Here is a 13,216-nt window from a genome sequence, read left to right on the forward strand (position 1 = left end):
GGACCTGTGGACGAAGCCTGACAGCATCCACAATTTAGGTATAGGATATGGGCAGGCCCGTTTCACGGCAGCAATCGGGCGCTGCACAGGCGGCCGTCTAATTGCTCACGCGCAGACAGCTCGTGCAGAGCATCCGGTCACCCGGTCACATCGACCAACGCACATAGACGTCCCCGAACGGAACCGGCCCAGTCGTTCCTGAAAGTTTTAAAGACGATAGTCTTTCTTGGGCTACTTAAACCCAGTAATTTTGGTCTGTCTGCATGTCTGTCTGTCCGTCTGTCTGTCTGTCTGTGACTCGATTCAGCCACCCGGCCAAAGGAAAATTAATATTGCGCAATAGTCTTATATACTCACAGTCACATGTAAACGTGTAAGCCCGGTTTATATGTTCATACTTGTCAACTTTGTTGAACAAGAACAAGACATTACGCAAATTCAAGACAGGAAATTAGTACACAAGGGATATTTACAGTGTTTCTTTATTAAAAAATTCGTGGATGCTTGGTTTTTCGATAGCGAATGATATTCTACATCTACTGCAGAAAACCGCCGCCTCCTGGCGGCATATGAAAAATCACGCGGCAACAGCAACGAAATGTTCCACTAGCTAGGTTCCACGTTCTGCTTGGAACGCACGTGGAGCACGGCCACGTGGCTCTATAAACGTTCTAGTCGGCCGTCTCCATTCACGCGCGTCTCCGCCGTACTGCAGCGCTGGCATTGAGGAACCTGGCCTGTAGCAGTGGAACGCGGTAAATTCCAATCACCTTGCGCAAACCTTTAGTGTGTTTACCTTGGAATGAGCGCGACGGTACAGGAAAAGCATGAGAGGTGAGCGGGAAAGCAAAGGGGGGCATTTCTTTGGCAAATGTCTACAAAGACTATCGTCTTTTGACGACATTTGCAACGAAAGGAGCAGATACGCGGCCAATTTTTATACGTCCACTGTAAGGCGGGGTTGACTTGGGGCAGCCCACGGATAAGATGCCAAAAGAGGATCGGGGGACACGTAGCGGCTGCAAAAATGGCCACAAGGTATGCGAGGCGACCGGAGATCGCTTCGGTGATCAATTTTGACGGTCGCGCTATATTTAGCGCCATTGATTGTGCGACCAAACACAAATGACCCGAAATGGGATAGCTGCCGATAGCATCGTAAAGCAACGGTGGCCCTGTGTTCGCAGGCAGCAAAAGAGAATGCGAATGGGGTTCTGACGACCGACCTCGAGCGGCTGCTGCCGTAAAATCAGGAGCACCAAAATGAGGGGCCGGTCACTGAAGGATAAGAGAACCGTATGCCGTCCTCACAAGTACCCATGAAGTATAAACTGAAAAAGAAATTTAAGCGAAGCGAAAAATAGGACAAGCTTTTATTTTCCTACACTAGCCCGTATCGAATGAGAACTAAGCTGGGGTAGTTTTCCACGCTTGATATTGTAATTATTCAATGTTTCTGGAATGCTCATGAAATTCAACATGTACTCATGCTATTTAGAAATGGTAAATCACTGCATTCGTCCCGGATGATGAAAGTTCTCACAAGTTTCTTTTGCGGTGACGTCATCACGCTAGCCCAACGCCGCCTGTATAAACATTGCCTAACGTGTGAGCGAAAAATGGCCAAACAGCCACTCTCCTGTTGCTCTCTCCTACCCTTCCCCGCTCCGTAGCCTTCCAGCGTGCTTTCGTGTCCGCCAGCCAGCGCCGCTTCTCGGAAACTATGCAAAATAGTGGAAAGTTTGTTTAGCGTTCCCGAGGCGGCGCTCCTACGCCTTCTTGTTTTTCACCATGCCTGTCTGTCTTGGCCTGTCACTGATAAAATTTCCTTTGTCACGAAGCAAAATCCCTTGCGCTGCCGCAGGCTGATGCCGGCTTTGCGCGCTCATCTACTCGGATCACAGGCCCTGAAATTTTCTGAGTGGGGCATCCCACCTCTATCCCCTCCGCATTTAGGTATTGTTTTGACCCGCTGTTCGCACTCCGCATCGGTACGCACTTCTAAAATCGAGGACTGAACTGTAGAAGCGCCCGGACAGCGTGGTTGGATCCCCGCTGCTTATCCTTTTGTTTCCTATAATTTTCTGAAGTTTACAAGCACGTGATATTATTGGAAAGTAATCGTAGAAGTGAGCGCCTGAACAAAAAACGTGCACGCAATTTTTTCTTCTCTAAATACTCCAGAAAGAAAAATATCAGTAAAATAATGGCTGCCCCATCCGAAAATATTGTTTTTGTGTTAGCTATATGTCTACCCGACAATCAGTATGTTCTTACACTATTTCAGTCCGCCTCCGTCTTTATCTTTGGAAAAATGCAGCCAGTATGAAGCGAGCGACACGTTGAACGAGATCCCCAGTGCGCCACAGAACTAGCGCCCCGTCGCGGCTAAGATGCAAGCGAAACGGCCCTTGAAGCCCAACAGGCAAGCTGACAGACATACGTCGTAGGAGTGGGTGCAGCGTTCGCGACTCGCGAGCAGTGACGTAAGGCGAGATGTCCGCCGGCACGCGCCACATAGCGGATCAGTGCCTGAACTAAGCGTCCCTACCCTTCCCATTGAAAAGCTCGCGACGCGTCAGGCAATGTTAATACAGGCGGCGTTGGCTAGCCGGTACCGAAGCTTTACCGTAGGTTTGTCTCGTCGCGCTCGGGCGGGACTTGTGTCGCCACCTGTCGGAGGCGCGATACAACTGGTACAAGCACGGCTTTAGAAACGCGTCACCGGGTGGCTCGCTCTATCGCTTGTTATGACGAATGGTGCAATTTTGACACTGCAAAAATGAGAATTAATACCATGATGAAAGAAGCCAAAAAGCGGAGAAGCGATACAATCAATCAATTTCTTAATTAAAACTTTCGAGCAAACGCCGGTCCCGCTGCGCCCTCCGCAACGCTTGGAGCTTCACCGCAAAGCCGGTGGGCACGCGTACATTGAACATGGTTTAATGACCGAGTGTTATTTGCTCTTCGGAGGACGAACGACGCCACCACGCAGCAAACTTGACCGAGTCTCGAAGCATAACCACGCAGAAAACTTTCGCCAACTTCACGGTTTGCCCAGTCTTCGCGCCAGCAGTACAAAAGTGCTCCAATTTGTTACCACTTTTCCATACCACTTTTAGAAGCCCTACTACTACTCGAGGACGTCACAGAACCATCTGAGCATACATGCTTCCGGTCATTGTGTTGTTCGTGCAGTAACTGCATGGAAAACTGTCCGACAGCCAGTGGTCGGCACGTGCGGTGGTTATACCATCAGAATCACCCAAATTCCGATTATGTGTTGGCCCTGTCATGAGCTCGACGGCTACTGAACTTGCAACTACCCGTGAAGCTCTTCAATACATTGTGGAAGCTCCTCCCCCCAAAACATTTCACCATCTTCCCGTAGGGGAACCCTGAGTAGTATACGAAGCAGTCATGGGTTCGACTCAAGTTACCATTAGTTTTCAGTTCGATCGCGGCGTTGCGGGAGGAGAATGAGGGGAGCGGAGCGCGCGCGCGCGTCATTTATACCGCGGAGCTACAGTGGCGCCCCCAGCGGAGTATGCAGCGGCTACCGTCGCGTCTCTAACCCTAAGCTGCTTCGCATTATCGCGCGCCGAGCCGCAGGTGTTGCCATTCAATGCGCAATCCTGGAGAGTAGAGGGTCTTCGGAGAGGAGAGAAAGAATGCCGGAGAGGAGAGGAGCGTCAGAGAGGAGAGAAGGAATGGCTCGCATACTACTCAGGGTTCCCCTACGGGAAGATGACGACGGTGGTTGAACGCGAAGCTATCTCGTGATGGATTCTTTGGTTGGCCGATCCCTACGGGCATCCTGCCCCAATCATCATCAGCGGTTCCTGGCCAGGCATGCGCACTGGAGGTATGGACGCTGCACAACGGCGCCCACACAGCGGCGGAAGGAACAGGCTCGACCATAAGCTGCTTCGCGACTAAAATGGTCTGTTTTTACCTACTCCAAAAGCGCTCTGAAATGTTTCTGAGCAGCTCTGCGCTACGGTCCTTTCCAACAACTGGTGACAGAAATTCGAGAATTATTTCACCAGGCCGTCATAAAGGGCCACAATATTTCATTTCAGTGGCTGCCAAGTCACTGTGGAATAACCGGCAATGTTTTGGCTGACGCAGCTGCCCGGACAGGCCATGGCAGTGAAAGCACCATCTTGCTTCCGCTTTCAAGGACTGATGTCGCTATGGTGCTTCGTCAGTTCGCGCGCAGGACCCCCATTACCCAATGGAATACACCGGACTTAGTGCATCTGCGCCTCCACTACCGGGACCCTCTACTCCAGCGCCGTCTTCCGGGTAGGCTGTCTCGATCGCAGTCTACTTTACTTTGTAGACTGTGGTTGTGAGTTGCCTTTACGAGAGCCTACTCCTTCCTCATCGGGGTGAGCAGCAGTGCCCACTGCGTCGCCTTCGAGGTTGAAGAAACAATCGAAAATGTGCTTTGTTGTTGCCCCCAGTATTCATCGGAAAGACGCGTTTTGGCCGCCGAGCTCAGCCGATTGGACAATCAACCGTTCAAACTTTTTTTTGTATTTATTGCCTGTCTTTGACAATTCACAACAGATTACATCTCAACATTGCAAATAGAGACTATTCTAGGACATCGACCCCTACAATCGACTTCGCGGAAGGCAACAGGAGCCCTTCTGCGTTTCTTGAAGGACACACGCTTGGATGAAATACTATAGTGCCCACAAAGAAACTAAAGTGTGTACGCGGCCCGCTCCTATCCCCTCTTTTAAAGACGATAGTCTTCCTTGGGCTACTTAAACCCAGAAATTTTGGTCTTTCTGTATGTCGGTCTGTGTGTCTGTCTGTCCGTCTGTATGTCTGTGACTCGATTCAGCCACCCGCCCAAAGTAAAATAATGCCTGCGCTATAGTCTTATATAGGCACAGCTAAATCTACCCGTCTAAGTTCGGTGTAATGTTCATACTTGTCAACATTGTTGAAGAAGGACAAGGCATTACGCAAATATAAGACAACAAATTAATACAGAAGTGATATTTGCAGTGTTCCTTTATAAAAAAATCATACATGCTTGACTTTTGCGAAATTAAATACTTCATCAACTGCAGAAAAAAATTTCCTCCGCCGTCGCCTGCTGTCGCCAGCACCACTAAAGCTTCTGGCGCCATTTTAAGAAATCAACCGGCAACAGTTACGAAAGGTTCCACTAGATAGGTTCCACGTTCTGCTTGCAACGCACGTGGAGTAGGGAAACGCGGTTCTATAAACGTTGAAGTAGGCCGCATCGATTCACGCGCGTCTTCGCCGTACGGCAGCGTTGGCATCGAGACACCCGTTTGGAGCAGTGGAACGCGGGAAATTTTAAATGATTTAAGCAAACCTGTGGTGTCTTTACCTTGGGAGGAGCGCGACGCAAGAGGAACAACATGAGAGGTGAGCGGGAAAGCTAAGGGAGGCATTTACTTTTTAAAAGTCGATAAAGACTATCGTCTTTTGACGGCATTTGCAACGAAAGTAGCTGCAGATACGCGGCCAATTTTTTTCTTCTGCTCTCTCTTTCATCCCCTGAACACCCCTTCCCTAGTGGCGAGTAGCAATCCGGGCTCTAAGCCTGGATAACCTCTCGCCCTTTCCGTTAGTTTTTCTCCTCCTCCCTACCACTACTGTAATGCAGGTAGAATTTCTTAAAGCTTGAACAGCAATCAAGAACAATACACCTCCCCCCCCCCCTCCCCCAAGTTTTCTAGGTCCGATATCTAATTTTCATTCCGGATTTACGTTACGTATATATTTAGACAAATTACTTCATGCCCAGCAACAAGCGCCCTGTCCTCGAGACAGGAGAAGGAATTTACCGCTCCGGGACCTCAATTAAGAAAAATAGACCATGCAGCGCTGGACGGCCCCACTAAAACGAAGAGCACGAACGCTCTGCTATCGCTTTTCGGGCAGCACCGCTTTGCTGGCAGGGGTCGGGCCATTGCTGCAGCACTGAATGAGCGGCTGTCCCTCAAAACTATCAGTCTTCTTCCTTGATATCTTGACTCGAAAGGATAAGAAGAGGTTACGAAAACGCATCCACGTTGTTCTTTTATTGCGCGTTTCCGAATGGCTGTACTCATGCTTCTTTGCCTTATTTTTGTTTTTCCACCACTCGGGCACCCTTGAAAACAGGCGAAGAACTGCAGCTTCCCCCCTTTATTTTATTTTCACCTTCGGCCATTTGGCAAATTCATTTATTGTAAAATTGGGTTAAGCCTGCGATACTTGGTGGTGCGGGCTGAGGCAAGTTCAATCATGTTTCTTTACAAAGCCCCGCACTAACTTCGGTAGTCTCAAGCGCACCAGACCGCATCTATGAGTGCCTCACCTAACTCGAACTTCATTCCCTGTCGCTTTCGAGTAGTTCTGTTGTTTTTTTTTTCTCTTTACTTCTTTCTTGCAGCGCCTGAAAGCAAAATCAACTTCGTTTCGCATTCAGCTTGAATAAACTGGGTTTTCACGAATCACGGTTTCGCCTATATTAGCTTTGACATACAGCGATTATACGAGGAATAAATTTTCACTGATTTGTGGCAGATTGAGATCGCCCTCTCCCCACCTCGATTATTACGCCTCAGCAAAACGAAACTAATTAAAGTAAACTTCGCCTCATGCCGGAAATGGACTCCCCGTAAACGTCGCTCGCGCCACGACGATGCTGTCGGCGTTTCTTGGTGACGAGAAAGTGTTGGGTGCACTGCGAGGCAAGTATTCTCGTAGACGACACAGTGTGTCTAAGCATACGTGCAAGCCATTTTTTAAGCGGGAACTAACAATGCTGGAGCCGAGAGTGAGCCTCGCCGTTTCCTGGACCAACCGTACACCTATCCGCCCTCTTCAGTTTTTTGCAGCTGACGTCTGCATTGGTAGAACGCCCTTCGCTCCGACAAGCGGTGCTACCGAGGGGAAGATTACACCAAGAGCTTCACAGTGAGCGTCGTGGAACGCATTCAAACACAGCACGACGGGTGGACAATCAGCGATGCTGTAACAGCACATTCCACGGCGTAAACTGTCCAGACCCGCAACATAACGTAGCCGTCAGCATCCCAGCCAGCTATTGCAAATGTAGGCCCTGCCGCCGAATTTCGGATGAAGGCGACTGAAATGGAGCGTCACCCTGAAAACTGCAAAATCCACGCCATCAAGAATTTGGCGACGTCGGATGCTCTTTGAAGTGCACAAGCGTCGAGCAGCTTAGGTCCCCGGGAAGGTACCGCTTTTTCGCGCTTTAAGGGACAGGAAGGAAGTAAGCGTGTTCAATCTCTGACTATGGGACCTCCTGTGTAAAAAAAATTGTGATTCATTCATTGCCAAAATAAAACCGCTTATGTATCTCAGTCAGAAACAAATAAAGCATGCATGCGCTCTCTCTGCTTCCTGCCACCGACGCATGTAAAGGTTCGTTTTCTTTTTCTTCGCGCGGCTGCTACATTCTTCTCTGAATAAGAACTTCGCAGCAGCGCCATTTTGTAAATCCTGGTCGTTCAGGGTGTCATTTCTTTTGTGAAAGATGTCATGCTCACCCCATCATGTGTTCGTAACATTTCGTGCTCGTGCCAAAATAAAACCGCTTATGTATCTCAGTCAGAAACAAATAAAGCATGCATGCGCTCTCTCTGCTTCCTGCCACCGACGCATGTAAAGGTTCATTTTCTTTTTCTTCGCGCGGCTGCTACATTCTTCTCTGAATAAGAACTTCGCAGCAGCGCCATTTTGTAAATCCTGGTCGTTCAGGGTGTCATTTCTTTTGTGAAAGATGTCATGCTCACCCCATCATGTGTTCGTAACATTTCGTGCTCGTGCCAAAATAAAACCGCTTATGTATCTCAGTCAGAAACAAATAAAGCATGCATGCGCTCTCTCTGCTTCCTGCCACCGACGCATGTAAAGGTTCATTTTCTTTTTCTTCGCGCGGCTGCTACATTCTTCTCTGAATAAGAACTTCGAGGCAAGTATAGTCATGTTGCGCTGATGTTTGCCGCACAAGCAGCAGCGCCATTTTGTAAATCCTGGTCGTTCAGGGTGTCATTTCTTTTGTGAAAGATGTCATGCTCACCCCGTCCTGTGTTCGTAACATTTAATTTATATTTACAAACGTCTCCGCCCTGACCGAAATAACAGCCCTGGTTATCACGAGTGAATTTAAGCCACGGGCGTCTACACGCAGAAGAGGCTCTGGGTAACGTAATAACAAATCCACAACCGAACGAACAGTTTAAGCGCCGCAAGGGGCAAGACGTCCTGCTATTGTAGCCGGCCAATCAGGTTGCATATAAGGAAACAGGCAAAGAGGAGTCGGTGTGTTCGTCACGGCTGTTTTCTTTGCGTCTTGTCCCCGTGTCAGCCCCGTAGACCACTGGCACGGCACACTGCAGGAAGTGGGTTATAACGGGTGGAAAAATTAGCACTCCATTGTCGATACCCTAGCGTGTGCTACAGGCAACTTTATTAGGAAAAATGCTGCGCTGACAGCGGCCTCTGTCGGTTGCAGGGTGCTTCCAACGGTACGGGGCAGCTTCTGCGAGTTTCGCTTTATTTCTAAATTTTAAACATCGGAGCTGTTCAACGTTGCCGCATTTGTCCAACGCGAACAGCAAACCTCCAATTGGAAAGAAAAAGACGCGTCTCTCGGTGGGGATCAGACCTGGGTGCCCCGCGTTCTGAAACCGGCGTCTATCCGATTTAGCTATGATTGCATTCCAGGCGCACAGCATAATTTCCTTTTGGGTTATTCGTAGCGTTAGCTTTGGACTTCAAGTGAGCGAGCGATGGAGCGTGCGTGCCTTCGTGCGTTCGTTCACTCGTTCGTTCGGTCGTTCGCGTAGGCCTCACTGCCGCAACTGAGCCGCTCTTAACAGCAGAGATTTTTAAGCTTGAGCATGGTCCGGTGGCGTGGCGTCGTTCAGGCTTGCACGTGGGCTTGCTCCACGTGAGGAGCTCGCAAAAAGAATCAAGTGAGTCCGCTCCTCAAATGGGGAGCACAGGACAGCTCGCACAACAGACGCCGAGTTCGCGCAGCCGGTTGCCTCGGGTTCTACCGCGTGCTAACGCGGTATCTTTGGGGTAGACGAGAAAGGCTGCGGACAAGGCGATCCGGCCCTGCAGCCATGGAGAACTTTCAGCGGTAAGTTCGGAAATCGATGTGAGGGGCAACAGCCAAATCCCCGACGTAGGGAGAGGGGCCACCAGCTCTGCTGTTTCTCCAGCCTTGCACCTCTAGTGCAAGCTCCGGCAGTTTTGTTCAGCATGTTCTAAAAATGTGACTTTCCAAATATACCGTCGGAGAGCCATTATTTTATGTCCACTATCGATATTCTTTGATTTTGCGTTGAAGGGGACGTGAGGAGACGTCCTGCCTTCATTTATTGCAGAGTTCCGAGTGATCCGCAGAAGGCGAACAGCGGAGGAGTAGTAGTAGTAGTGCCACTTTATTTTACACTGGGTTCAGGGTAGGGGGGTGGCGGAGGCCCAGAGGGCCCCCGCGACGTCCAGGGCTCTGTCCGTGACGGCTTCTTGCGTTGCGAGGTCAGAGCTCCCCAGAGCCTGCTCCCAGTGAGAAGAGGAGGGGAAAGGGGGGAAGGGGTCGCGCGGACACTCACAGAGCGAGTGGAAGAGAGTGTCCAGCGCGCCACATGAGGGGCAGTGAGGGGAGGTGAATTGGTGTGGGTGAGTGTGCACAAGGAGAGTGCGGTGTGGGAAAGTGTGGGTTTGTAAGAGCCGCCACATGTGCGCTGCCGGCGGAGTAAGTGAAGGGTGCGGGGGTTCCTGCGGGTAGGTTCCTAAGGAGGAGGCGGTAATGTTGAGTTATGTCCCTGTACGTATGTAGGTACGCGTGGGACATTTGGGGGATGCCGTGTGTAGGCGTAAAAGAAACGGCAGCCCGGGATATCAAAGCTCGGGCGTGTTGGTGTGCCGTCTCATTACAACCTACGCCGGTGTGGGCCGGAGTCCACAGCAGCATCACGGGGTGGGCAGGGGGATCCTGAAGAAGAAATTTGAGGGCAGGTGTGGAAATGACGCCCTTTGTGTAATTTCGTATGGCAGTTTGGGAGTCAGATAAAATGATCTGGGGGGTAGGTAATTGAGTTAGGGCAAGGGCAATGGCTGCCTCTTTCGCAGTTACTGAGGAGGTGGTGGCGACTGTAGCTGAAGCCTGAGGGATTGTTGGAGAAGCGCCTACTACAGCGAGTGCGAAGGCAGGATGGGTGGGGTAGGCCGCTGCGTCTACGTAGAGAGTATGCTCAGAGGGAGGGTAGCGGGAGAGGTGCGCTTGGGCTCGGGCTAGACGGCGTCCGCGGTGGTAAGCTGGATGCATATTTCGCGGGATCGGCTTAATGTGGAGACACCCGCGGAGAAGCCGGGGGATGTGAGCTGGAGGATCAGTATAAGCGGGGTGTTGGCATCAATTCGATCGAGGATCTGCCGACCAGCCGGGGTCTGGGAAAGGCGCGTAAGCTGGACCAGGCGATGGGCTTCGATTAGTTCGTCTATGGTATTATGTATACCAAGCGCGAGGAGTCGTTGGGTGGGTGCGTGGGGGGGCAGTAGCAGCACGGAGCGATAGGCTCTCCGAAGTAAGGCATCGAGGGAGGTACGTTGAGAGGGGGTGAGCTGTGCGTACGGGAGGTGATAGCAAAAACGGCTCACCAGGAAGCACTGCACAATTCGCAGCCGTTCTAATTCCGTTAGCCCATGTTTCCTAGACGTGATACGTTTAATGAGACCAATAGTCTGGATGGTGTGAGTGCGCAAGAGATGTATGGTGTCTGTGCTGCTCCTGTTGGCTTGGAGATGCATGCCGAGAAGGTGAAGCTGGGAGACCCGGGGGATTGGTTGTCCGTCCAGCATTACCTGAATGGTGGTCCGGGGAGTGGGTCTAATTCTAAGTGGAGGAAGGAGTAGGAGTGCTGATTTAGACGCCGAGCAAGTCAAGCCTGCTTGTGCAGCAAGACGGGAGACTGTGGCAGCCCCTGCTGAGAGTGTGGCCTCTATGTGGGCGTCGCTGCCTTGCGTGACCCAAAAAGTAATGTCGTCCGCGTATATTGTCGAGTGGAGGGACGGTATATTTTCTAGAGCATTCGCAAGAGGGAGCATGGAGAGATTGAATAGTAGAGGCGAAAGAACGGCCCCTTGAGGGGTGCCTCTGTTGGGCATGTCGAAAATGTTTGGTTTGATGGTGCCCAGTCGGAGAGTGGTGGTGCGATCAGTGAGGAAATTGCGTATGTAGGTGTATGTTCGGTCGCCTAGGTGCAGTGTGTTGATGGAGCTAAGAATGGCGGAGGGCCCTACCTGATCAAATGCCTTATGGAGATCTAAGGCGAGGATTGCCGCATAGTCTCTTGGTGGGGGGGTTGTAGAATATCATGGTGGATTTGCAGAAGGGCGTCCGGTGTGGACAGTCCGGGGTGGAAGCCTATGAGGTTGGGGGGAAAGAGGGACTGTTCTTCAAGGTGTGAGGATAGCCGATTATGAATCACGTGTTCGAAAAGTTTTCCGAGACAGGAGGTGAGCGAGATTGATCGCCCAATCTACAGCGGAGGAGACGGGCGAGCCATGGCGCCGGTGGTGGTACTGCGTGGCAGAGTGCGAGCGCAGTTCTGTCGGCTCTGTGTCTGGATTCCAACTGCCGGCCGCGTGCCTTGTGCCTCGTGGCTCGCTGCTCAGGACAGGACCTGCAGTCACATGGTGCACCTCTCCGACGGCGCGAGCTCCCTATAGGCTGCCGCGGCTGAGATGCAACAGCGTGTTCTGGTTCATATTTTCTTGTTCTCATTTCATTTGTGCACGAGATACATAGCTGATAAAATAGGACCACGGGCAGTTATAAGCAAGCATGATATAACGCGTCGCATATTTCATATCTTTATATAAACACCACGATTTACAAATCAAAACTGGAAACGTGGGTAAAAAGGCCGAATCTGTGGGGTTTGCTTCCAAACCCATTTGAGGACACACAATTAGACGCCTCTGTGCGGGTCACATTTAAGGCTACCCTCCGCCGTCCCCTTTCACCAATTGGGATAGCATAAGGAGGAGTCGCTGAGGTTGACAGCGGGTACCACGCAGGGGCAGATAACCCGCCGGTAAGTACGACGTACGTTCCACGCACGTGAACGGACTGAACAGAGGCCAACGTACGGGAAAATGCGGTGTTCCAGTATTTTTACCTGTTTTAGTGGCAATTACTTTTTCTCCTTTTTTAAATGCAGAGCATTTCAGTAACTCACGATGTCACCCGCGTTGGCGTCCGTAGTCCGCACCGCACCCCTCCCTACTATATAAAAAAAAGAAATACTATCCGGCGCCAGGTTTCGACCCCTCGACCCTGCGGGCGGAACGCAATGTACAAGGTGCTCTAACCACTGCGCCACAAAGCCAACACAGAATTGGAGGCTACGAACGCGCCTTATATCCTTGACTCATTCAAATTACTGCTGACGAGCGCTCTCTCGTCAACAGTTGCCACAAGTGCAACAGCATTAACGTAACGCAAACTACTTAACGTCGTGAGCCCCCGGAAATGCTCTGCATTTGATCGTGCCCCTCGCGAAGGGGATGTTTCAATGCGTCTTCCTACTGGCCAGTACACTCGCCGCCATCTGTCGGATGTTGTGCGAACCCTTTGCGGCTGATGGCGCGCAATTTGAAACGACATTGCATATGATCAAACTGAAAGGCTCTCCAAGAAAAACAAATACCAGGGCCAGAGTTTCTGCAGTGGATGTAGTTTTTTTCTGTGGACCAGACCACAGAATAATGTTTAAATTTTATGACCGCATGAGTCTACAAACAAGATGAGCTTCGTGGTGCACATCTTTAGAGATTTGCAAGCTCGGGAATAAAACTAGGACCTCAGTTTTTTTAGCCTCAACGTCGTAATTTTGTATGCACTGGAACGTTTTTTTCCTGTGCAGCGGCCAACTCCGCTAAAATGCAACAACGGTGATTTCTTTGCACTAGGCATCCTTGAAGTACAATTTCCCAGAAAACTAGCAGTTTTGGTTTTGTTTCTTTTTCTTTGGGGAGCGGGGAAAGTGTACTTCCTCTTACCCCTAATATTTCAAGCCCAGAGCCCTTTGAGCGCCCTGTCTTTCCTTGCGTTCGTTTCCGGAAGGTCCTTTCAAGGTCCTATAGGCGAATGTGTCCGAGCCCTGTGACCGAGAAACGAAGCACAACTGTACAG

This window comes from Haemaphysalis longicornis, unplaced genomic scaffold (genome assembly GCF_048455015.1).
Source record: "Haemaphysalis longicornis isolate Haplotype H1 unplaced genomic scaffold, Haemaphysalis longicornis Haplotype H1 scaffold_9, whole genome shotgun sequence".
Taxonomy (NCBI): Eukaryota; Metazoa; Arthropoda; class Arachnida; order Ixodida; family Ixodidae; genus Haemaphysalis; species Haemaphysalis longicornis.